Here is a 26,543-nt window from a genome sequence, read left to right as displayed (position 1 = left end):
AAGGGTAAGAGTTTATTATTTTGATACAACATCCTCAATTCATATTTTTTGACAAACAGCGTATATGACTTTGTAAAGATTTTTTATAAAGAATAACTTTTTTTCATAAAACTAAAAATAAAAAAGTTTCCCAGACGTTGCCGACTTAATTAGACACACTGTATATCAATATTAACTTCCTTACACAAAATAATATCTACTACTCTTCCATTTTATATCATAAATTGGTGCCACACCTAAACTATCACTAATGAGTTCATTCTTAATTTTATCGTTTTTTGACACTCCACTTTTACATTTTGTCCTAGGTGCCTTTCCTCTTTAGATGGGCTATTATCACAGCAGATTAATCTATGTCATAGGCTTGATGGATTAGAGTATTTCCGTCTTTCTTCGTTCATTCTTTAATGTTTCCCTTGTATTGTAATCTCTTGATTTATATTTACAAGTGACATTCGTGTTTTTATCATTCTCAGGATTATATCATTTATTCTTTTCTTTTTTTAACATTTACGTTTCACAGGGCTCCAAAAGTAAAAACCATAACTAGCATTTAGTCTTTTTAGCCGTGTGGGTAGCAAAAGTTTCATATTGGTGAGGATCTGGCACATGTTTACGAATCTTTCGTCTTATCTTGTATATATCTGCTCACATTCGCCAATTCTCTTCCGTTTATGTAACTATTTGCTGTTGGTAAATTATTATTTTGCCTTATTAAATACAAGAACTTTTGCTTTTGATGTGTTAATTTTGAGAGCTTCGCTTTCGCTGTCTGCAGTTAATGGTTTCACCAAATCCCGAAGTTGGTCCGCACTATCTGCCATAATTACGGGGTTATCGGTGTAATAGATATTATTCGGTAGAGTTCCGGAAATTTTAGAACCGTTTTCTGTAGTAAAAATGTCACCTGTCACCTCTCCTCTTTAATATCATCCTGGAGAAAGTAGTAAGAGCAGCACAACTTAAAACAGAATTACTGACAGTAAACGGACCAAAATTACTACTAGCATACGCAGATGACATTGACATTGTTGGAAACACAGTCACCAACGTGAAGGATACATTTAATAAATTGGAAGTAGAGGCAAAGAAAACTGGTTTAAGGACAAACGAAGAGAAAACCAATTACATGTGCATCAACAGACAAAAGGGACGAGATAGAATAGGGCAAAATGTGACAATAGACCCATATAACTTTGAAAGAGTGGAGAGTTTTAAATATCTCGGAGCAACAATTACTGCAGATAACGATATCGCGGAAGAGATTAAAGGAAGAATTCAGGCAGCAAACAGATGTATGTACAGCCTCCACAATACTATTAAATCTAAAAGCCTAACACAACATCAAAGATTAGAATATATCGGTGATTAGACCAGTGCTCATGTATGGGTGTGAGACGTGGACCCTGACCAAAGAAACCGAAAGAAATCTTAAATGTTTTGAGAGAAAAATCCTCAGAAGAATCTTTGGGCCTTATCACGACATTAATAGCAACCAATACCGAATAAGAACAAATGCTGAGGTCAAGCTGATGTATAGAGCGAGCGATATAGTCCAAAAGATTAAATCCCAACGTCTAAGATGGGCTGGTCATGTCCATAGACTCCTTAATATCCGCCTTGTCAAATTAATATGGGTGGAAGCCCCCAGAGGAAGGAGGCCCTTAGGACGTCCACGAATGTGATGGAGAGACAATATATGGTCAGATCTAAGAACAATGGGGCTGCCCACTGACCCAACTATTATGGACGACCGTTCAAGATGGAAGCAAGTTGTGCAGTCAGCCAAAACCCACCCCGGGTTGTAGTGCTACGAGAAGAAGAAGAAGAAGTTTTCAGTAGTGTTGCTACCTGATTTACCAAAATAAGAGATTATCATATATCATCCATCTAGCATTCTGCCCAGTATTCTGCCATATACCACTTCAGTGCTATACATTAGTATTAGCATAGCAGATCTTTTGGCAGTTTGATAGAATTTGTCTTTGAGTTTCATTGGAATTTTTCTGTCACAAAACACTTCACTTTTCTCCTTCCATTTTATCTATTCCGCTCTAACTCTGCTGCAAGCCTCTTCATTTTCCCCATTTCGTTTTTTGATGTTAATTTTGAGACAATACTCATATACCGCTGTATTAATATTATTTACTATCTCTTGTAATTCTTCTGTTATCAGCTTCTGGTATCATCAGTATATCGTAAATTATTTTTGTGAATTCCTCTTATTTTGATACCTTCTTCATTCTGCTATGCAAGTTGTAAAATGTTTTCTATATATATATATATATATATATATATATATATATATATATATATATATATATATATATATATATGTTAAACAGCAGAGGGGAGAGGATGCAGTTCTGTCTCACGTCCGTATTTATCTCTACTTGTTTTCTGTATAGACTTGATTCTGCCTTTGGATTTCTGTACAGCTGTTCCATCATCCTCAACATTTTTCTTAACGTATGTATTAACACAACATGTCTAACATTTTCAAAAGCCTTTTGGTAATCGATAAATCAGATAAAGACATCCCTTCTCTGGTCCTAGCATTTCTGCACCAATAACTGCATGCCAAAAGTGCCTCTCGTATTACATTTTTGAAATAAAATTGATGGTCTTCCGTTCTCGCTTCCTATTTGTTAAAAATCCGCTTATGAATTACTTTTAAGAATGCTTTCAGTACGTGGTTCATTAAACTGATTACGTGTTAATCTTCGCAGCGACTGGCGTTGTGCTTCTTTGGAATTATGTACTACGAAAGTTGACTATAGCTAATCTGATAGTATTTTCCTAGTATTTGACTTTAGCTAATCTGATAGTTATTAAAGAGTTTGCAGAGGTGCTTGATATTGAAGAGTTTACTTGTTTTCGCATTTACGTTGTCGCCTCCAGCAGCATTATTATTTTTTAAACCTGAGGTCATATACTCCACTTCTGATTCTAATATTGATGGTTCAGTTAAGTCTTTATTTTTATTCGGAGTATCTAATGACGATCATCACAGGAAGAAGTTTGTTTAGTTCGTTGTGATATGTAATGATATTATAACTTTTTGTTATTTTTAAGTAATTACTTTACCTGGAGGTGTTCGTTATTTCTTTTAGTTTTTTGTGTAAGTTGAATGAGCCATATTTTGTAAATAGTAGTTCTGCTGACTCGCAGTTTTTAATTATCCTTTTATTTTTGTCTCCCTTATTTTCTGTTTAATTCCTTTATTTATGTGTATAATATATTTGATGTTTTTCCATTGTTCTTTCACGATTTCTTCTTCATTTTTTGTTGATATTGAGCATTGATTTTCTAATTTCTATTGTAATTTTAAATACTGCAATTACTTTTAAAATCTCAAACACGTTTTCTAAATTCTAAAGTTTCATCCATGTATTTACAAATTCCTTTAAAACTTTCGTTTTTCTTAGTGTACTTAAAAACTGACCATCTCGATGTCATCATCCTTGCGGATGTGGAATGCCGTCTTGAAAAGAATAGAACTCACCTTTTGTGGTTATAATAAATATAAACCTAAGTCGGTGAAGGGGAGGAAATTACGCTATCTGTGGAAAATTTTAGATCCACAATCTTATTTTCTCACTGAATTCGGTCAAGTATATTATTTTTTATCATGTAGATATTAGAAAGTAAAAGTAAAACCGTGTCAAAAGGTTTATTGGTAATTAACTAATGAGTTAGTATTAATCAGTATTAGCACTTAACCAATATTTATTTTGGGATAGTGTTTCTTACTGGTATGATTCAAGATTTTATCTTGTTTAACTACATGTAATAAAACTCGGGTTTCAAAAAATAATCTATACAACTAGAAAAACGCAAAGCCATAAGCAACATTTTGGAAAAAATCAATGTGGAGCCATAGCAAGTGTCACAAAAAATAAATCAGTATTTGGAATCTATTTGTACTTATTCCACTAGACATAATCTTAAACTAAATGCTAAAAAATATAATTCTTTGTTATATCGTTCAAAAAATTATAAAGCCACTGTTCAGGATAACTTAAAACTAATTATAAAAAATGAACCTCTAAAAAATGTTAATAGGCGCAGAAACTTAGGAGTCATATAATATGAGTACGCTATGTTTTCAAGAGCATGTCACCCTTTTAGTAAAAAAGTGCTATTTAGTTATGCGTCAACTGTATAGAAGTAAAGGCATTTTAAACTTTAAATTGCGTAAGTTGCTTTGTGAAACTATGGTAATGTCAATTCTTAATTATGGGCTCTTGGTATTTTATCCTTGCTTAGATCAAGTTACGAAATTAAGGTTGCAAAAAATTCAAAATAATTTTTGCAGATTTGTCTTTGGCATAAGAAAATATGATCGTGTATCATGCAAAATAAAAGAACTTCAATGGTTAACCATAGATAATTTGTACAAATATCACCTCGCCTTATTGATATATTATTTCGTGGAGATGCTCATAATCTGGATCTGACATATCCTCATAGTCTTATGCTGCCAAGATATAGACTAGTATTTTCCAGCGATCGTTTACTTACAATGCTGTTCTAGTGTTTAATAGGTTAACAATAAATTTAAGAGGTAAATCTCTTGATTTCATGAAGCAGCATTATAAGAAATTTGTACCACAATCGCAGTAACGTTATTATTATTATATAGTATATTGTTGTCGTTATTGTTACCATTAGATATTTTTGTTTTTATTTATCATTCATATCATTTGTCATATAACATCATAAATTATTTTCTTTATAATATTTTTCTAGTAGGCAACCTGAAAACTATAGAGGAATTGCAGTTACTAGTAGTATTAGCAGAATATATGGGAAAATAATAAAAAATCGAATAGAAGAAGAATACCAAGATATGGAAGCCGAAGAACAGGCTGGTTTTCGTGCAGGTCGATCTACAATAGACCATGTCTTCTCTATTACTCAGATAATTGAAAAGAAAGTTGCTCGTGGCCAAGAAGTCCATCTGACGTTCGTAGACCTTAGGAAAGCATATGATAGTATCCCGCTTGATAAATTATGGGAGGCACTGGGGAAAACAAATATAAATATAGAATTGATTGAAGCAGTAAAAACGTTGTACTACTAACAAACAACAAGAATTAAAACAGGAAATCTGATAACACCGGGATTCAAAGTGACTAAAGGACTAAGACAAGGATGCTGTATATCCCCAACATTATTCAAAATATACCTCGAAGCAGCACTCAACAAATGGAAGAAAAAATGTACGAATATGGGCATACCACTAATAGACTTAACTTTGTACACTCTGTGCTTTGCGGATGACCAGGTCATCATCGCACAGGACTCTGAAGACCTTAGTTACATGATGCGAAAACTATTAGAAGAGTTTACAGAGTGGGGTTTGGAAGTGAATATGGAAAAAACTGAGTACATGAGTATTGGAGGAGATCAACATAACCTTCTCGTAGAGGAAAATCAAGAGATCAAACTATGTGATGACTACAAATACCTAGGAGTAAAGATCACTCAGGACGGAAAATTAGATGCAGCCATTAAGGAACGAAATACACAGGGAAGGAAAGGCATAGCCTTACTGAACAGCGTACTGTGTGATAAAAACATCTCTAAAGAAAATAAAAGAAGAATATACAACACCATAATAAAAAGTATCACAACATATGGATGCGAAGTGTGGCCCCTAAAAGACAGAACAGAGAAAATGCTTAGAGCAACAGAAATGGACTTCTGGCGCCGCTCGGCGGGAATTTCCAGACGCGACAGATTAACAAACGAGAGAGTCCGAGAAATCATGGGGGTTACACATAATATTGTTGATGACATCAAAACGACACAACTCAGATGGTACGGACACGTAAGGAGAATACCGGAGAATAGAATACCAAGACAAATTCTTGAATGGCAACCAAGAGGTAGGCGGAGACCAGGAAGGCCTAGAAGAAGTTGGAGAGAAGGAGTTGATAAAGAAATCAGAGAAAGAGAACTGGAGGACGATCTATAGAACGATAGAATGAGATGGAGATTGGAAATCGGAAGACGTCGAAGAACGTTGTAAACCGACATTATATATTTATATATATATATATATATATATATATATATATATATATATATATATATATATTCTAGTAACCACATGACTATTTCTATCATTTCAATATTATATTATTATTTATGTCTAATTATAAATCACTTTTTTCATTTTCTACTTATTTCAAACTAACTTTAACTTGAGGTTAAGTGGAGTAGCTCTTATGTAGAGCTTATGGAGTATGAATAGATATGTGGCTATTGCTTGAGTAACGGATCCCGATGCTGAATATTTCTAACAGAGCATGCAACTACAGTTCGAGGATATTTCTGAATTTGTTCTGAAAAACCGCACGCCAAGGATATTAATAGAACTAGTAGAGAAAATTTATTAGAATTTTTACTATAATAGTATATCTTTCAATACATTTTGGCTTAGAGGTTAGAGGTAAAGTAGATAAAATAGCTTTTGATACAGAGCCAAACAATATAGCATCGATTACAAAAGGCGTGGCAAGGATTAGTGACATCAATAACCAAGATAAGAACTTAGGAAGTTGAACAAACCGCTTGTTGAGAAATTGAAAAACAGTTGAATCAATTCTTGGAAATAACTTTATAATCCATCAACCTTTAGACATATCAGGTAGTTTAGAAAGCATTTTGCGCTCGTTTCTACAAGTAAATCATGGGTTGATAAATGTAAGATAAGATAAATCCTTACGACGAGGGTTTTACAAACCCATAAACCGGTTTCAAAGAAAGATCAATCAATTGCTTTTAATGGATACAATTACTAAAGAGGCTAAATTTGGATTAACATTAAATAAGTCGAAGGGGCCAGCATTGGAGTCTTTTAAACTTAGTGCTACATTTTCTGTAGAACCAATAATTGTGCCACTTTTCATCCCGCGATGCGATTCACTCCAAAATATTTTAAAAGTGAAAGGACTTAAATTGCATCTCGTTTATAGTCCAGTCGTTAGAGATTATATCTTTAAAAATCATACGAACAAGTTGAATTTTACTGCTGAATATCAATGATGCAAGAAAAGTTTGCCACTTCTCGGGCTTCCGGGTTGGGGGGGGGTGGATGTAGAGGCATCGGAAGAATCTGTACGCCGTGTAAAAATGTTCCAAATAAAAAATGTAGTAAAGATAATACGAGTACATACATAATCGTTAGGAATCGAGGCAGGTGATTCTATGTGTTGATGAATTTCCTCCATGCTTTTCTGTTTTTTGCCAATTGTGTTGCTTCTTGCCAATATTTTTGCCCTTATTTTGTAATATATCTGCTATGTTCCACTCTTTTATTGGTCTGCCTCTTCTGTTTTTCCCTATTGGTTTAGCTTCCTTTCCTATCTTTTCACTTGTCTGCTATTATCCATTCGTGTTATATGACCGAACTATGCTAATTTTTTCTCCTTTATTGTGTCAAGTAACGGTTCTTATTTGTTCATTTTTGAGTCTGTCTGTACTTCTTGCCCCTACCGGTCTTCTGAGATACTTCATTTCATTTCTTGCTACTACACATCCTCCTCTATAGTTCCGACAGTCCCTGGTGTTTCCATTCTTGCGCACTGGTACAATTATTGCATTTGACCATTCACTCGGCAGTATTTTTTTCTTCCATATTAGATTTATAATGTATAATCATTTTTTCTTTGCATTTTCTCGTATATATTTCAACATTTCTGGACTTACTTCATCGCTCCCAGGAGCTTTCCCAGTCTTTATATTTCCTATAACTTCCTCTAGTTCTTCTTCCTGTATAGCTTCTGTTTCCTCCGTGTTTTCCTCTGATCCGCCAATTACGTTGTTTTTCCTTGCTCTCTTGCTTTCTTTCAACAGTTGTTCGAAATGTTCTCCCCATCTTTCATTGTTCCGTTTTTGGTCATTATTTGTTTTAGTTTTATTTCTTTGTTGCTTCGTAGGTCTTTCAGTGTTATATAAAATAATTTTACATTTTCTCTACTGTTTTCTTCCATTTTTTCTCCATACTTATCCCAGCTTTTCTTTTTCTCATTTTTAACCATTTCTTTAGCTTTTAGTCTCTGTATTTTATATCTTTCTTATTTTTGTTGCGTTTTGTGTTGTAGGTATTCTTTCGATAATTTCTTCTTATCTTTCGATTTCGATTTTTTACCTCCTTATTCCATCATGATCGTTTCTCTTTCCTATTATTTTTTGTGGTCCCACATACTAGTTTTGCTCTATTTATCATAGCATTTTAAAATTTTTCCCATTCTTCTTCTATGTTTCTGTCATTTCTTCTTCTTTGTCCATTTCCTTCTCTAACTCCTCCTTATATCTGATTTTTGTTGATTCTTTCCTTAGATTATGTATTTTAATTATTTCCTTGTATTTCTTATTCTTGTCTTATGTGTTTTTTATTTCTATTCCTTATAAACGTTGCACGATTTTTGTCAGTTTTTACGATTCTCATGAGATCAATAAAATTGATCACTTCCATTGACCGTTCGCTGTGAAATTTTCATTTTTAGAGCATAGTGTTGTTTTCCTTTTATTATTCCTTCATTAAAAAATTTAACGTGGACAATTATTAAAAAAAAATTGTGTTGTTGTGTTTATACTAGTTACAAAATTCAAAACATCTTTTATCTCATAGAGAAGATATAATTACACCAACGAGAACAAACGAAATGGAAGAGGTGCTACAGAATGAAATAGATCAATAAATACGTAATTCTAAGCGTGTTCTTTATTTTTAGACCCCAAAGAAATGTTTTGTTCAACAGTTTAAAGTCTATTTTCGCCTCAAAGGAATCGCGCTTCTGATATACGCTTAAAATACCATAGAATGTTCATTATTTAGATATTAAAACATTTTATAGTTGGTGTATATTAATTTTAACATGAAACATTCTCGTTTAATAGGTTAGTCCAATGCGGTTATTTATCTGGGTTTACGCATTATTGTGACACGAAACTTGCATAATCTTGTTACGAGGGTTGTGAGATATCTTGATCAAACTCAAACTTCCAGTCTCTACTATATTGATTTATGAAGTTTATTACTGAACTGCAAAATTTGTTAAAAACCGTCACAATTTATACTGACAGATTTGACAATAGATTCATTTTTTTTCAAAGCTCGAAGTGTGCTTTGTGCCAAGTTATGTAATGTATTTAGATTCCCTCCTAAAGATCACAGCAAGGTCGTCCGCAAATGCCTATATATAAAGAGGGAATCCATCATTATACTCCAAAGGAAAGGAGAAATAATCCCACCTTTCCAATGAGCCTACTACGGTAACTCAATCACCATAAACCCGATCCACTGAGCGACTGGCTCAGAGACAAGGCGTAGCACCATTGAGAGCTTCAGCGATTCGAATTCTACATTGTCGAAGGCTCTCTCTATGTCCATGAATAATCCTAGACCAAACTGACCATCAACAATTGTTTTCTCTAGTCTCCAAACTAGTTGGTAGCGCCGAACCCACAGAGCAACCTGATAAAAATGGTTTTGTATTTTGAGACCGATTTCCGAAGTGGAAATTGAAACGTCAAAAATAAACTTATTTTAAACTTGAATTGTGACTTATTCCCAATAAAAATAGTGATTCCATTAAGATGCCATAAGAAAATAGCTTAAGAACAATATACAAATGTTTATAGATAATTATTATAAAAAATACTCGCTCGCCTATATTAGTATAACGTGCGGAGTTTCGTATTGTTTTCTGTATATTTAAAATTTAAATAATATATTTAAAATTAAATAAAGTAATTTTATTATTTGTTTATTTTTTATATTTTAAACAAATTCAATTAATTGTTAACGTATTAACAAAGCATACATTGTTTACTTATGACAATCCTGTCAAATTCAGAACAAATAATAATAATCTATCTATATAAAAGGCTATGATGATCAATCATGATGAAGTCGTACCATTTGTCCAGTAAACTAACGACGCCATCTAGGAAAGGAATCTGAACTACCACCATTTGTCATTTCAATCATATTTTGTTCTTGAATCGATTTGTTTAATTTTTTAATTAATAATACTGTATTGATTACATATTAATATAATTAATAATTAATTTTAATATTTTTAAGGTAGATTTTAATACAAAATAATTTAAAGCTTTATGTTAGTTTAGATTTAAAATTCTAGCGTGATCTAGATGTCGTCGGTGGGATTTGCGTCTCCCTGGTTACAGTTGTTTGACAGTTGTTTGCAATTATTAAAGACAGCTTATTGTCGTTGCAACCGCAAGCGCAAATTTAGTGCGAAAATGGAAAACCTAAACGAAATTGAGTCCGCGGCTAATGATGCAGTAGCACGTTTGGGGCCCTCCAAGTCCGGAATAAAGTATAGGTTAGCGTACAAGCACTTCCAAGAGTGGTGCGATACAAGAGGAGTACGGCAAGTTACCGAAGACGTTTTTCTGGCATATTTTAATATAATGGAAAATGAAAATAAATGGAAATCTTCTACAATGTGGTCATGATACTCTATGATAAAATCCGAGTTAGTTATTAGAAAAAATGTGGATATAAGCAAATTTTTAAAGTTACGTGCCTTTCTGAAAAAAAAAAACAAGCGAAGGATATACTGCAAAGAAGTCTAAAGTTTTCACTAAAGACGAGTTTGATAAATTTTTGTTTGAAGCGCCAGATAAGTTGTATTTAGGATTAAAGGTAAAAAAAATTATATTGCAAAGCATGTAGTATACTCTACTAAATTATAAAAATATTTCAGATTGTTTTGTTAATTGGGGTTACCGGCGCCTGTCGATGCGACGAAATGGTAAAAATGAAGACTGTGGACATTGAGAATAAAGAAAATGTAATAATTATCAAAATCCCAGACAGTAAAACACGACAAATTAGATCTTTTACGATAATTGGTCAAAACTACATTAAACTGTATAAAAAGTATGCATCACTGCGGCCTGAAAATTTCACAGAAAACCGATTTTTTATCAAGTACCAAAATGGAAAGTGTTACCGAAGCGTCATGGGAATACATTCGATCAGCGCAGTAGCCCAAAAAGTAGCTAGTTATTTAAATTTAAACGATGCAAGCGCATACACGAGTCACTCTTTACGACGAACTTCAGCAACACTTTTAATTGATGGAGGCGGAAATCTAGAATGCCTCAAACGACATGTGGGCTGGAAATCAAGCACGGTTGCCGAAGGATATATAGAGGATTCAATAAGAAATAAGAACGATAATGCTCAAAAAATTTTAAACCCTCATGATTCGCCAACATCGGGAATGATTGCTGAAAGTTGTTCTTGACCATCAGTATCATCAACAATTACCAATGCGTATCAAGAGTCGGGAACATTTTTGCACGGTTTCAATTTTGAAAATGCCTCATTAACTAATTGTACTTTTAATATTACTATAAATAAAAATGATGTTTAATTGTTGTTAATGACATTTGTATTGTTGCTTTGTGACATGTTTCATATTGTTGCCATGACAACATTTTTCCCTCCGCCGTAAAGAAATGGGAAAAAAAACTGCTGCCGGCGGAGACATCAAACTTTGACAGGATCAAGTTAGATAAGTAATGTCATCATTATTTGACGTTTGAAGAAAATATTTATTTACCAAATAAAGTACTGAATAAAAAGTTATCTGGAAAATAAATTGTGTTTATTTTAGTTCGTTATTATGTTGTAGGTTATCGCGAAATCAAAAATATAGCCTAAATATTTTTGTTTAGTGTAGGTTAAAAACATGGATATTAAAGAATTTAATGAAATCGGAGAATATGATCAGTATGATGTTTAATGTTTATAAACTTAGAGTTAGTGCGAGAGTATATTTGATGCAGAATTGAACATTTTAATTTTTGTAATGATAAAAGACTTTTTTAAAAGGTTATGATTAAGTAAACCGACAGTGATCTATATTCTGAGAAAATATTGTAAATAGTTGTTAATAAAGGATTATAAAAGTCCGTAAACTAATTTTCGAAACCAATTTCAGATTTCTGCTTTAATCTGTGCCTTCTAAGAATTGCAAGGCAAAACAGACGTTGATAAAGATGTAATTATAGACATGGGGAATCTAAAATTGCATTTCACAGCATATCTCCTTAACTAAGCAAAAATCCGTGTGTATCCGCTTACCTTTTAGGGCGAAATACGTATAAGCGGATACACAGACGTGAAATCAAATCTTAACTATCTTTCCTTTTATTTCGATATACTCTTTATGAGGACAAGAAACCAATTCGCTAAGGATTTTTCGCACTACGTCCATTTTATGGTATACATAATCGCCCATCAGAGCAATTAATTCGATCAACTGTGGAACGTTTTCGCACCACGTTCACTCTTAATGATAATACGCATCCACAGAGACGTCGTACAGTGCGTACAGAAGATGTTGTTGCTGCTGTTGAGCGTAGTATAGGGGAAGACCCGAATCAGTCTATACGCCATCGTGAACAGCAGTTGGATATGTGTCCATCCACTTTATGGAAGATTTTGCGAAAAGATCTTGGTTTGCGTGCTTACAAAATTCAACTCGTGCAGGAATTGAAGCCGCACGATCACCTAGCAAGGCGTAGATTCGGTGAATGGGCCCAAAACGAAATTGCCGTTGATCCCGACTTTCATAAGCGAATTTTGTTTAGCGACGAAGCTCACTTTTGGCTAAATGGCTACGTCAACAAACAAAACTGCCGTATTTGGAGTGAAAATAATCCTCAAGTGTATGTTGAGAAACCACTATATCCAGAAAAATTGACTGTTTGGTGTGCTTTGTGGGCTGGTGGAATCATTGGTCCGTACTTCTTCAAAAACAATGCTGGCCAGAACGTTACAGTCAATGGTGACCGCTATAGAGCCATGATTACTGACTTTTTTATTCCTGAATTGAACAACCATAATGTGCAGAAGCTGTGGTTTCAGCAAGACGGCGCAACATGTCACACAGCTCGTGCCACAATGGATTTATTGAGGGAAACGTGTGGTAACCGCATAATCTCGCGTTTAGGACCCGTGAATTGGCCTCCAAAGTCGTGCGATTTAACACCGTTAGACTATTTTCTGTGGGGTTATGTGAAGTCGCTAGTCTATGCCACTAAGCCTGAAACGATTGACGAACTGGAGGACAACATTCGCCGCGTTATTGCCGATATACGGCCACAAATAGTGGAAAAAGTCGTCGAAAATTGGACCTCCAGATTAGACCTACGTCAGAGCCAGCCTTGGTGGTCATATGCCAGAAATCATATTTAAAATATAATGTCAAAAAATTATCTTTCAAATAAAGTTAATTTCCTGTTCATATAAAAAATAATCTTTGTTTTATTCCACTTTAAAGTTCTATACCTCTAAAAAGAACACCCGTTAGTATCGGATTCCAAAATAAGAAATATGCACATAGTACCTAGGTTGTCAGATTCTTTTAATATCATAAAATAAATTCAATTATTTATAAAAAAGACTCAGATTAAGTATACAAAATATTCAGAATGTAGTAGGAAATTTTTAAAACTTTCAATAAATCTTCTATATAATATTATGAAATATTCATTTTAAATTCTGACAATTTTGTGATACTTCTTGGATATGTTTTTCTACCAGGAAGATATAAATAATTCTATGTTCTTGTTAAGAAGTTTAAATTTAGATAATAGAAATGGGTTCTTACAAGGAGATTCTGATTATAAAGTAAAGCCATTTTTAAGAAGTCCACTAAACAATCCAATGTCTATAATGAATTTCATATTAGAACTAGATATGCAACATAACTTTTTATGTATGGAAGAGGTTTAGGTACTATTTCATCCAGTGGAAGTGGCTGTAAGGTTGAACAGATTCAACCGTTCTAATCTACAGCAACATTCTACGAGTATAACCTAGCGAGAGATCAAAGTTAAGACAATTTTGAAGATAAATTGCTAAATGAAGACATTACTGAACTTTTTGAAGTTGAAGATGTTTGAGCTAACCTTATATAATATTTTAGTGTTATGGAAAAACCTGAGAAGAATCATTAAGCATGTATTATTTTTTTATTCGTTATTAAATTTTTGTTTACATAATTTAATTTATTCCTGCCACCACAAATTGTATAATCAAAAGAGATATTAAAACATTATAGTGATTTCTTTGACAATTAATTAAATATTGGTGCGTTACGAAATAAATTTTACATTTATCTTACAGATAAGTAACCGCAACATAATTTCACATGAAAAGATGGGTACATTTTATTTTATAAATAAATGTCTATCTTCAGATAACTATCTGTCAGATAGGACAATATTTATCTGGAGGTGAAAAGACCGGCCCTTTCATGCAAGAAGTTTAATATTTTAAACATTTAATTTTAAATTCTTTTGAAAATTTTGTTGATCCTAAAAAATTGACTGCGAATTTGGTGATCGGTAAAAAATATAATACAAAACTCGAGCGTTCCCAACAAATAAATTGCCAAACTAGAATTACGCTGGTTTTATACGTAGGTTGATTTCTTAAGACGACTTTACGCAAAAAGTTCAGCGACTCTCCAAAAATGGAGGAAGACAGAAAAAATTAAGTGGAGTGATTGTAGATGCAATTGATTGGATTCCCCGTCGCATGGTGACGGGCAAAATCATTAGTAAAATATAAATAAATATTTGATATTTGATCGTAAATTTAATTCTTATATAAACTAAACAATACGTTTAAAAATACTAATTGTATTTATATGAAATTATTTTAAAACGAGAATTTATTATAAAAATGTAAACTGATCATTCAGTGTTGTTATTAATCGGATGACATTTATTACTTTTATTAACAATCGTTAAGAGTCAAATCTTTTAGTGACAGATATTCTTTTAAAATTTTACTTCTAATTTAATGTCTATATTTTGTTTAATTATTTTTGAATCGAGAGTAGTGAATCGATGTCATGAACGGCTATTCTATGACGCTACCCGTGATGGCGCCATCTTGTGGCGCTAGTTCCGTGACGCTCGCTTCAGCATTTTACTCTAGAGAAAAAAAAATAATACAAAGCCAGTATAGAATCTTCGCTTCAAAAATCAATTGTAAGCTAACGTCCATGAAGCTAACGATATATCAACGAGTAACCAAGTATTTCGGTAACAATTTAATTTGATTTATTTGACGAAATGATTACATATATTAAATTGAGATTGATCGACATCGTTCTCGACAGAGACAGTTGTTATGACAGATACGTATTCTTTTTAACGACGACTACATCACAACATCTCCTAAAAGTGGACAATTTTTCAGGTGTACACTTTTCAACGACGGTATAAATTACTATCCATTCAACTAAAGACACGGATAGTTCATTTACAAAGACTACTTGTCTTGTAGTAGAGATTCCAACACACAAAAATCAACAATTCGAATTACTTATGTGACTTTCTTAAATTTTTAGAGAGTTCATTTTATTTTACTTTTAAATGACAAATTGACGAATGTTTTTGAATTACTCATGGGTAATATAAATTAGAAGCATAAACTATCAGTATGCGTGTTTTAAATTTGAATAAAAATAAAGGAAGTAGTACAAAGCACTGTTAAAATACAGGAAAATTTTTGTTAGGTTATATTTACATATATTTAAACTGTGTCAAAATATTTATAGGCCAGTGCCGATAATTTTTGAGGCCAAAACAAATACCTAGTAATACGATGTTAAATTGTAAAAGTAAGAAAATGTTACAAAAATTCAAGGAAAAATAATTAAACCAGGTGGATCTGTGAAAAAACGACTAAATTTGGATGTGAGAGGTGGCATTCGGATTTTTGCAGAAATAGTTAGGTGATATCTTCAGTAATACTAATTGACTTATCAATTATCTCAAATAGGTCGGGAAATAAAAAAAATGAAATATTTAAAAATTACTAAAAACATCGATTTTTTTTCTACTTTACTTGCTTATGACTTTAAAACAATTCATTTTGAAGCAAAGTCGTAATGAAATAAAATAGCGACAATTTTTATATAAATACGGCTGATTAAACATATTTTAATTTATTACCCTTCCTGCAAAATAGCAATAAAAACAAACAAAAAAGAGACTGAAACAAGCCATTTTTTATTCAATGTTTTTCAACCAATTAGATTGGACTCAGGACTTTCATATTTCCTCTAGAAAATCTTTATAATATATTAAAACAGCCCACCAAATTTCATTAATAGTTATTTAACCAACAAGTGTATTAATAAGGGCGATTAACAATTGAGATATATTAACGCGCGAGCGAAGCGAGTGCGTTAATGTTCGAGATTGTTAATCGCCATTTTAATTCACGAGTTCGTTGCAAAACTTTTCCGTCGACCGTACTTTTCAGAAATAAAAATATCTTAGTTTAAATTTTTATTTACTTAACGATAAATAATGACATACAATGACAGACAGTACTTACAGCGGCTACTTCATTTTAAATAATTTTTTAGTGGGAATATAAATAGGTATGTTTGGTTGCCTACACCACAGGTAACTGCCAATCACAGAGCGTTAAATGTGGTTAATTTAATTTATACAAGCAATGTATGTTGTATTGCCTATAATGAAATCGTTCATTAATAGAAAATCATTCATTAATAGGGGTCATTAATCAATGATTTTGAGGGTGTTAAAATTAATCATAAATGGACGGTCGACGGAAAAATCGATTTAATAGATTTCTCATTATAATTTTGCAATCTAATTTTTTTTTTAAATTGAAATTTTTAAAAATCTTGCACAACAAAACTAGATCATATAGAAGTTTGCCAATTTTTTACTCAAAAAAAGCGCTTTAAGCATCTAATGTACTTTCTGGAATTAAAATCGGATTATTTGGGCGACCTCAGGAAAGGACCTTTTAAAATTATAAACCATTTTTTGGCTTCTAAACAAATAGAATATCTCGGTAACTATTAGCTCAAATTAAATTCAGAAAAGTGTGTTGGAAAAGACGACAAGAAGCTTCTTTTAAAAGAAAAAAACTTAAATTACCAGCTACAACCGGTCAAAGTTGACCGGCATTTGCTAAGACGTTATAAACAATGGGATGATAATCTTTAAACCGTTATGTTTTTCTTTCGGAGCTCTTTCTCGATAAATTTTTTTATATCTTCATGATATTTATAACATACTAACTGATCCGGCAAATTTCGTACCGCCTTAGAATTAAATAATGTGACTAAAAAATTAACAGAAAATAAAATAAAAAAAAACACTCATATTTATTATGCATGAAAAACGTTGAATCAATTTAATGCTTTCTGATAAAAATATTTTTATTTTATTTAATAAAGATACAACTGAATAATTGACTATGCGCGAAACATGGAAACTCGTAAATTAAATCCGCAAACTTCCAACGGTGGGCTTTTTGATTTGTTTATTGTCATTGCAGAAGCCAAAAGCACGAGAAATTGTAAATGTTTATAATCAAATGGTACGTTTGTTGAAATCATCAGTATACGCGGGATCGAGACATCCCCTCCTTTGTAGTTTTCCTGGATGATCGTTGTCGTAATGATATTATTCATTAGCTCTTTTACAGTCAGTCTCATTCCATTGCACAGTCGAGGTTGAATAATGGCTACACAGCATAATGGCAACTAATCCTACTTTTAATTGTAAATTGTTAGGTAGAAGTTCAGACAATTCCAATGAATTCAAAAACTCTGTTTCATAAAAATCGGTCAAGCCCTTGCGAAGGAGTGTGGCAACTAACCCTGTGACACTAATAACTCTGTCACACTAATTTCACTATTAAAATATAGGGGTTGGTGATAGAAGGGTGTGAAAATTAAAGGGTTGTATGTATTGTTTAATGCCACATCATAAAAAAATAAAAAATTTCGTCCAAAAAATAAAGTTTGGGCTGAACTAACCTTACCCCTAGAAATATATTACGATCTCTTCTTAAACTTACCGAATACATATGTAAAACGTCATAAAAACCGGTCCAGACATTTGACACAAAAACCTCCGTGACACTAATATGGCTATTAAAAAAGGGATTAGTAAGAGAAGGGTAAAAGTTAAGGGCTGTATGCGTTTTTTAATGCCACATCATAAAAACATAAAAATAAAAAATTTGTTTAAAAAAAAACATGTTTGGGATGAACCACCCTTACCTGTTAGGAGTATGAAAAATATATAACAATCTATTTTCAGACCTACAGAATACATATGTTAAATTTCATAAAAATCGGTCCAGCTATTTCGGAGAACCGATATATTCAGAGTGGTATGGCTGTTGCCCAATCGCCCAGGGTGTAAAAAATAATGTTTTTTAAATTAAATTAATTGACACAAAAAGAAGAATATATGTTATTTATTTAATTCAAAATACATTTTACTGCTATCAGAAAACGGAAAAAAATGTTTATCTAACAAATACTTCGCAAATGGCTTTGGTAAATTAAATGTTCAAACTGCGAAGGCCCAGGTGGGTGGAAGCTTGAACATTGAATTTGAGCGAAAAGCAATGTTTACTTGTTAAATAAACATTTTTTTCTGTTTTCTGACAGCAATAAAATCTATTTTGAATTAAATAAATTACATACATTCTTCTTTTTGTGTCGATTAATTTAATTAAAAAAAAAATTTTTTACACCTTGTACAAATAATTATGTTAATGTTTATATTACTGAATAGAGAATAAAACAACCTTTCAAATGAGCTAGCATACGACCCCTATTCTTATTTAAAAAAAAAAACATCAATTACGTCATCACACCCAGATGGGGTTTTGAAATGTTGTTTTTCACATTTGGAATTTCATCATAAAATAGTTTTTGTATTTTCTGCCTTTTTTTATCACTAGTATATGCAATATCTTTAACTTCTTCTGCTTCTTTTGAATGAATCTTACTCAATGAATCGTATATTAATACTGCTCTATTTAGGTATTCGTCTTTTTGTTGAAGCATTTATTTTCTCTAAAATCTGTTTCCATGTAGGAAATATATTTCCCATATAGTACATACTCAAATGTGTCAAGTTTTGTATGTGATTTGGCAGCTTGGGATATTTTTAATGGTTTTTCATCTTTGTTTAAGGAAAAATGACGTAAACAATGTTTAATTTCTTCATACTTTTTCTTTAAAGATTTCACAGCACCGGAACGAGCAGACCACCTGGTGTCACAAATAGCTTTAATACTTGTAATGCATTTCACCTATGTGTAGAACTTGAAAAAAATACGTGCAATTCTTGAACGATAGTGAAAAAAGTGCAAATTTTCATTTTCCATGAAAATTACAATAGCAGTGTTTCCAATTAAATTTAAGAATGATTAGCGCATGGTATGAAATGGGAAGAAAAAATATAATGTTTTATTCTGGATTGGAGTTCTTTATATTTACCTCATTATCATAACGCTGTCCCAGACAGTTAGTGATGGAGTTAATGTGGTCACTGGAGTTTTCATTCTCTGAAAATCTGTTATGTACATGTTTCCATTTATGATACGCACGGTAACGCTCGTCGTAAAAATTAAAAAATTATATATATTAGGGATTCTACAGTATTCACTGCCTTCCCTCGCTCAACCGTTTCCATCTCTCTCTGTTGTTCCATTCTCCATCGTTTAGTCCTCTCTTACTCATGGCGTCGTCTACTTCGTTCATCCAGGATTTTCGGGGTCGTCGTCTTTTCCTTTTTCCTATGGGGCTCCATTCGGTTATTCTCTTTATCCATCTGCTGTCGCTAGTTCTTCTTACATGTCCATACCACTTTAGTCTTTTTTGTTCTATATATGTTAGTATGTCTGTTTCTATTGATGTTCTTTGCTTTATTTCGTCATTACTTCTCCTATCCATTCTTGTTACTCTGCAGCATCTTCGCAGGCATTCCATCTCTGTTGCTACTATCTTACTGCTGTTTTTCTTGTTTATGATCCAATTTTCAGCCCCATATGTCATAATACTTCGCACTAATGTTTTATAAATCTGCGTTTTTGTCTTCATATTTAGGTGTCTATCCCACCATACTGAGTTAAGCTGTCGAATTGCTGTTCTTGTTTGTCCTAATCTTTGTGTCATTTCTTCCTCTGTTGTTGCGCCTTTTTCGTGATTATAAACCCCAGGTATTTGAATTTATCCTTTCCTTTGATTGTTACGTTGTCATCAATCTGTAGATCTTCTATGTCTTCTTCACTTGTAGATAGGTACTCTGTTTTCGCGAGGTTAATATCTAGGCCAGCCTTGGTATATCCTTCTTGTAGTTTCTTCATCATGTAGCTGAGGTCGTCTTGGTCTTGTGCAATCACTACTTGATCGTCTGCAAAACTTAACGTATATAGGCATTCGTTCCGTACCGGTACTCCCATGCCTTCGCATTTTCTTTTCCATGTAGTCAAGGCTTTCTCTAAGTATATTTTGAATAGGGTTGGAGATGTGGAACAACCCTGCAGGAGCCCTTTTGTTGTGGTGAAGTCTCCTATGATTCTTGTTCCCATTTTAATGGACACTTTATTTTCTTTATACAGAGCTTTTGTAGCTTCTATGAGTTCCGTCTGTATTTCTAATTTGTACATTGCCTCCCATAGTTCTGACCTTGGTACAGAGTCATACGCCTTTCTCAGGTCCACAAATGCCAAGTGTATATCTCTATTTTTAGCTTTTTTCTTTTCCAACAGTTGTTCCAGTCTGTATATGTGGTCTATGCATGATCTTCCTGCCGTGAAGCCTGCCTGATCCTCCCCGATTTTGCCTTTTATCGCTTGCTCTCTCTTTTCTCGCAGTATCTTCCCATATAATCTTCCTATTGATGATACTACGCTTATTCCTCTGTAGTTTTCGCATCGTTTTCTATCTCCTTTCTTAAATATAGATGAAAATTAAAAACCTTATTTCCGGGCCTCAAAAAATACGGGCCCTAGGCACGTGCCTAGGTTGCCTAGGCCTTAGTCCGCCCCTGATTTTGCCGAAATAAAGTCAGTTTCTATAAAGCTGTTTCTATAAAATAAATAAACGCGCAATTTTTGCCACCTCTTAAAATTCTCATAAGATCAATAAAATTTATCACTTCCATTGACTGGTCACTAGAAAATTTATATTGTTAGAGCCTAATCTTCAAAACGTTTAGTTCAATCAGATTAGAGAATCACCGGTCGTGTCAAGCATTTTTTCTGAGAGAACAGTTAATTCTACACAAAAATTGCTAACAAACATTTTTGTTTAAAATAATCTCAGCTATATTTCTTATTTCAAACTTTTCTTTCTACGGCTTACTGATTCCTGGTAAATCGATGTTTTCCGTTTGCCCGTTTTACATCTTTTTAGGCTCCCAAAATTGATATTGTCAACAAAATTCAGCTTGTTCGAATGATTTTTAGAGATAAAATCCCTGATGACTGGACTACTAGTTTTTATCAATGTCATAAGTTATGTAGATATTATGCAGATTGTAGAAAATTATGTAGATATTATTTCCAAAATATCTACCAGGAATGTAAACAACATCATACAGGAAATATAAAACGGTAATAAATTAGTTCAAAAACTACCGCTGTAAGTTTTATTTAAAAAAAATTGAGATATATATTTTTAGAAAACTAGAAACAATAATCTAAATTTAGCCCAGTATCTATTCACCTGGAGCAAAAGATCACCCCCCACAAAGAATTCTGGTTACTGCAGAAAAAATATCGATCTGACAACTGCGCTGTTCGCTCGTCAGCTGTCCCGTTTCTATCCGTGATCAGCTGTGAATATGGCAACGTGCAGGCACACGGGCACGTCATATCCACCAATGACGAGCCCGCATCCCATTGACGTCAGCGTTCTAATACTGTGGCAGGGATAACGATCAGCTGTTCAGCTGTTTCCAGTGTATGTACATACAATAATAACTTGTGAAGAGATGGGCGAGTGCTTTGTTTAGGTGACTGCGGAACCGAATGAAGGGGCTAAACAGTAACGGTAAGCAGACAAAGGAATTAGGTTAACTATCGATCCGTTGAGTGTGACGTTTTTCCACAAATTTTTAGATTGAGCTTTTAATTTCAGTTTTAAATTAGACTGTAATTAAAATTTATTGGTTTTTTTGTTAATTTACCGTGAAGGTTATACTCGGTAATAGATTCGTATCAAATTAAAACCTTTTATATCAAGGTACATGTACAAAGGGATTGCCAACAAGTAAATAATTGTTTTTGTGAATATTAAACGATGGCATTAATAGTAGTTTTTCGTTTTAAGTGCAAATATCCACTTTTTTCATTAAAAAGCAATTAAATAATGTAAAGTTCCTTTATGAAAACTATAAAAAATTTTATCGTAAAGTACAAAAAGCTTTTTTAGTTATATTTTATCAGAAATTCTGTTTAACGTTAATTTAATATCATAGATCTTTTATCGTAATTGAATTTCATGATTTCCTCAATTAATACAATAGGAAATTGTACTGATAATTTTCCTTATTCGTACATATTGTTCTTATTGTTGTTGTTTCTAATTGTTTTTATATCATTCTCTGTTACTTTGAAGTTAGATTTAAGTTAAATTCCAAATAGTCTCAGTCTCGACATGATAAGATGGATCGATAACGTTCTATAAGAACTAAAACGATAAATATATACGACATACTGTAGTTCTATAGTTTATTGTTTACATATTTATCTCTCTGTGTAATATTATTTTTGTATTTTTCAAACTAATTAAATTCTACTATCGGAGTTGGTCCATTAAAGCTTTTAATTAAAATAATTAGTGTTTAAAATTATTATCTAATAATTAAGTTTAGTAGCCTTGTAATAAGAAAATTGAGTTTCTGTTCCCTTCCTTCATTGATATTGTAATATTTATTACACTTAGTAAATAAAATTTTAGTCTATTGAACTACTTCTGCACTCACATGTTATGACTTTTTTTTGTAAAATTAAGTGTAGTCGATTCTCCGTAAGCCATAAAATGGAATTACCGCGACTTTAAACTATCCACTAAAGTTACAAATACAGATAGCCCAGTCTGGTTAAAAAAAAAGGTGGAAAAATGTTTCGCAGATATCTGAAGCTTTTAAGACATAGGTAGGGGATACTAGATGATGAATAGATGAAAAGATACTCCTAGTTTTACCTTGCGTTTTTTTAAGCAATAATTTATGGTCACAAAATAAAAGTCAACAAAATAAAATGTTATTAATACATTTCAACATTGAGGAATTACCGTCCTTTAAATTTTTGCGAAATTTACCCCCGATCGGTCAAATAGTTTAAAAGTTATTCAATTTGTTTATCCCTTTGACTAATTATTTAAACTATTGAGCTTGCCCTATGCATGATGCTAGACACATTCAGCAAATTTCATAGGATTCTTTAAGACTTAAACTATCTCAGAAGTTAAATGCATATTGAGTTTTCATCGAAATTATTTACAAAATAAACGTTTGAAAAAGGGGTATGTTTTTTACTTATAAACAGTTGTAATAACTTCTATATTTTTCAAGCTACAGACTTGTACGTACAACCATTGGATAGATGGTAAAAAAGCTCACATTAAAAAATAAAAAACCTTCTATGACCAATAGGAACGAAGTTAGTGACTATTTTTAAAAAAATCATATCTCCATTGTTTATAAACATTAAGAAGTAAAATTTGCACAAATTTTGAATGAAAATCTAAACTTTATATTGAAACTTATAGCTATAAAATTTATCTAATTTTTCGAAACGACGGTACTTTCGAAAGATCGACATAGGAAAGTGGAGAGGATATCTGTTTCAGCTCCGTTTTTTTTTTCGGCATCGGAACTTCAAATTGCAACACGTAGGAAAAATTTACATTATCTCGGCTTCCTTTGCAGCTGCAAGCCTCTTTTTTATTAACAATATTGATTTTTATTCTATTTTTCTTACAAATATGATATACAATATTAATCTAATCTGCCTTACTGCTTTGATAAAATAAGTCGAGTTTTTCATCACTGACCTTATTAAATGTTTATTGAACTTTACTTTTTTTATTTTCTTTACATACATTGGTTTAAAAGTTAAAATTTGGATCATTTATTCGACTTCACTGTCAGGTCTGAACCTTTTTGTTGCAGGTTGTTTGTCTTCACTTATTAAGTCAGTCTTTCCATACATTAACATATTAATGGGCGATCTTAATGCCAAGGTGGGTCAAGGTAAGGTAGGAGAACAAGTAAAAAAAAATGGGCTTGGAAACAGAAATGACAGAGGAGATCGATTGATTCAATTTTGCCAAAGTGAAGACTTCGTAATAACAAATACCTTTTTCAAATTACCTCCTCGACGGTTATATACATGGACATCTCCACAACATACCAAAGAAAAAATAGTGAGAATTCAAATAGACTACATTATGATAGCAAGGAGGTATCATAATGCTGTTAAATGTACTAAGACGTACCCAGGAGCTGATATAGGCTCAGATCATAACCCGGTAGTTACTGTGATAGAGGCGAGACCAAAAGAGATTAGAAGACCACACAGAAAGGCACTAGATTTAAATAAACTTAGAAACAAAAATATACGACAAGAAACAGGAGAAGAAATAAATGAAAACCTTCGTTCAGTGCAGCAACAAATTAACGATACAAACAACGTTAACCAAAAATTAAAGTACATAAATACAGCTATACAAACAGCAGGAAAGAAACATCTTACAAAAACAACAACAAAGAATAAGGGGTGGATGACACAAGATATACTAGACTTGATGGAACAAAGAAGAAAGATGAAGAATTACCCAGACAAATACAAAGAAATAAATAAACACATAAAAAAGAGAATAAAAGAAGCCAAAGAGGAGTGGATTAAAGAACAATGTGAAGAAATGGAAACCTATGAGAAAAAGTACGATGCGTTCAATATGCACAAAAAAGTAAAAGAGATAACAGGAAGCATAAAGAAATGCCAAATAGGTAAACTTAAAGACAAAGATGGAAATCTTATTGTAGATCTAGAGAATAAAATAAAAAGATGGACAGAATACCTGAATGAATTATTTAAAGACGATAGAAACAACTTAACTCAGATAATCAATGCAACTGGGCCAGAAATATTGAAAGAAGAAGTAGAATACGCAATAAGAAACGCTAAAAATGGAAAAGCAAATGGACCTGATGAAATTCCTACAGAACTGTTGAAGCTTTTGAATGATAAATCCGTAACCATAATATTAAATTTTGCAGCGAGGAGCTAAAACAGTTTCCCCTCCACTTTCCTATGTCGATCTTTCGAAAGTAACTTCGTTTCGAAAGGTTTTAAGTTTCGAAAAATTGGATGAATTTTATAGCTATAAAATTCAATATAAAGTTTAGATTTTCATTCAAAATTTGTGCAAATTTTACTATAAACAATGGTGATATAATTAACAAAAAAATTGTCGCTAACTTCGTTCCTATTGTTCATAGAAGGTTTATTTTTTTGTTAAATGTGAGTTTTTTTACCAGCTATCTAATGATTGTACGTACAAGTCTGTAGCTTGAAAAATATAGAAGTTATTACAACTGTTTATAAGTAAAAAACATACCCCTTTTTCAAACGTTTATTTTGTAAATAATTTCGATGAAAACTCAATATTCATTTAACTTCTGAGATAGTGTAAGTCTTAGAGAATCCTATGAAATTTGTTAAATGTGTCTAACATCATTGCTGAATGTGTCTAGCATCATGCATAGGGCAAGCTCAATGGTTTAAATAATTAGTCCCAGGGATAAACAAATTGAATAACTTTTAAACTATTTGACCGATCGGGGGGAAATTTCGCAAAAATTTAAAGGACGGTAATTCCTCAATGTTGAAATGTATTAATAACATTTTATTTTGTTAATAAAAAAATTAATTAAATTTATAAATTAGTGCAAAAAAACTGCTTTTTTGCAAATATCTCCGTAAATTATTTATCAATTTTAATTCAAAAAACCGGGAAAATAAAGATATTTTTGATATAAAAAAATGGTATAAATATTGTTTATTTAAATTATAAGGGAAAAAACTTATAGATAAAAAATCAAATTCTGACCATAAATTATTGGTTAAAAAAAACGCAAGGTGAAAATGGGAGTATCTTTTTATCTATTCGTCATCTAGTAACTCCCACCTATGTCTTAGAAGCTTCAGATATCTGCGAAACATTTTGCCGTGAAATCGATGATTTTTGTATAACCAGACTGGGCTAAGAGAACTACACCGTATTTGGTATTTACAGAAAGAAAGAAATTATGCATGCAAAACGCTTACAAAGTGGACAAAATATTTTAATGAGTTTTTACATTAGTCCAGGCGGGTGTTGTTTTTTTTTTGCTTAGACTTATCGTCATACAGCCAGACACAAAAGGAATAAGACAGTATCCATCATTATAATTTACCTAAATGCCCTATCAAAATAAAAGATTACATCGATAGGGTTTTGTTTTGTATTGGACATTTTCCATAGGAGTCTATATTGTGCTAAAATCGCTTGAGGATGTACCTTTTATCAATAATCACGATATGCACCACTCGCAAAAATTGTGCCTAATTTTTTGTTTAACAAAATCTGAAAAAAAAAGGGCTGTGGCGTGACCGAGGAGAAAAACATAGC

At 32.4% G+C, this 26,543-nt stretch overlaps 1 protein-coding gene across 2 annotated transcripts in view; it reads left to right on the top strand.

Annotated features, from left to right (window-relative positions):
• atos (atos homolog atossa) overlaps positions 1 to 26,543 on the top strand; it is a 148,488-nt gene that overhangs the window by 54,635 nt on the left and 67,310 nt on the right. The window contains exon 1 of one of the 2 annotated variants that reach the window (XM_072531598.1): positions 21,793 to 21,914. The exons of the other annotated variant lie outside the window; for it this stretch is intronic. The gene's annotated coding sequence lies outside the window, so the exon portion shown is untranslated. Of the gene's footprint in view, positions 1 to 21,792; positions 21,915 to 26,543 lie in introns of those variants that run through there. 2 annotated transcript variants of the gene reach the window in all.

Source organism: Diabrotica undecimpunctata, chromosome 5 (assembly GCF_040954645.1).
Source record: "Diabrotica undecimpunctata isolate CICGRU chromosome 5, icDiaUnde3, whole genome shotgun sequence".
NCBI classification, from domain to species: Eukaryota; Metazoa; Arthropoda; class Insecta; order Coleoptera; family Chrysomelidae; genus Diabrotica; species Diabrotica undecimpunctata.
The sequence above is the reverse complement of the archived record's forward strand: the minus strand, read 5'-3'. Positions and strand labels throughout refer to the sequence as shown.